The sequence below is a fragment of the Gossypium hirsutum genome, chromosome A13 (assembly GCF_007990345.1).
Source record: "Gossypium hirsutum isolate 1008001.06 chromosome A13, Gossypium_hirsutum_v2.1, whole genome shotgun sequence".
Taxonomy (NCBI): domain Eukaryota; kingdom Viridiplantae; phylum Streptophyta; class Magnoliopsida; order Malvales; family Malvaceae; genus Gossypium; species Gossypium hirsutum.
The window spans coordinates 95,058,440-95,059,919 of NC_053436.1; the positions used below are offsets into that span (position 1 = coordinate 95,058,440).

Consider the following 1,480-nt stretch of genomic DNA (forward strand, 5'->3'; position numbering starts at 1 on the left):
CCCATGTAATTTAACTCCTCATTCTCTATGTTGTGGCCAAAAGGTGGGAATTCTGAATTACTCGATCCACCTCCATTTGCTTCGCACTGCATTACTGGGTGAACTTGTGAAGAACTAAAAAAACCATCAATTTTCTTATTCAAGAGTTCTACCTGATTAGAGAGCATGGTGATAGAATCGATGTTATAAAAACTGGCTATTTTCATTGGCTTTGTCCTCATAACTTGCCACTGATAGTTATTCAGTGACATCTCCTCTATAAATTCATAGGCATCTTCAGGTGTTTTATTATTGATGGTTCCGCCAGCAGCTGCGTCAACCATTTGCCGAGTCGAAGGATTTAGGCCATTATGGAACGTTTGAACCTATAGCCAAAGCGGTAACCCATGGTGAGGGCACCTTCTCAAAAGGTCCTTGTATCTCTCCCATGCATCGTAGAGTGTTTCTAAATCCATCTGCACAAAAGAAGAGATATCATTACGTAATTTGGTTGTTTTAGCCGGTGGAAAATATTTTAATAAAAACTTTTCGGTCATTTGTTCCCAAGTAGTGATTGACCCTTGTGGTAACGAGTTCAACCATTGTTTAGCCTTATTCTTTAACGAAAAGGGAAACAACCGAAGGCGAATGGCGTCATCAGAAACACCATTAATTTTAAAGGTATTGCAAAATTCTAGGAAATTTGCCAAGTGAGTGTTGGGATCCTCGTCCTGCAAACCATCAAACTGAACAAACTGTTGTATCATTTATATTGTGTTAGGTTTCAGTTCAAAATTATTTACAGCAACAGCCAGTCTAACTATGCTCGATTCAGTTCCTGTTAAAGAAGGTTTAGCATAATCATACATAGTGCGCAGAGGTATCAGGTTTTCCTGATTTTCAACCATCTCCTTGGTTGTGGTTTGAATATCATCCTCTTACCTGTTCTCTGCATATCTTAAACTTCGCCTTATTTCTCTTTGGTTCCTACAAACTGTGCGATCGATCTCACTGTCAAAAAGTAATGGTCTGGACGGGTTTCTTCTAGTAATAAACTATAAGAACCTGCTAGAAAAAGGGAAAAAGAAGAATTAGCTCCCCGGCAACGACGCCAAAAACTTGATACATGATATTCGTGACAGGTTTTAAGTATTTATAATGAATCATTCTTGAAACTAACTATTATCACGATGAAGGCAAGTGTACCTATCGAACAGTAGTATAGCTTTAGCAGGACCGGATTATCGAACCCAAAGGAACTAAAAGTACTGGTATCAACTTTCTTTTTATTATCTAGCCTAAAAAAATAAAAGGGTTTTGTTTATCTAACTAATTAATTAAACTAAGAAATCATAGCAAAGAAATTTGGGGAAAATACTTTTTGGAAAACTCGATTGATTAAGACAATACCTAAGGAAAAATCCACCTAGACTTCACTTGTTATTTGACTCTGAATCGGACGATTTATTCATTCAACTTGTTCCGTAGAGATCCCTAAGTT

At 37.3% G+C, this 1,480-nt stretch overlaps 1 non-coding gene across 1 annotated transcript; it reads left to right on the forward strand.

Moving 5' to 3' along the window:
* Positions 1-381: 381 nt before the first annotated feature.
* Positions 382-488, forward strand: LOC121213254 (small nucleolar RNA R71). The gene has a single exon (XR_005908637.1). It is a non-coding gene; the product is annotated as a small nucleolar RNA R71 (small nucleolar RNA).
* Positions 489-1,480: the final 992 nt, after the last annotated feature.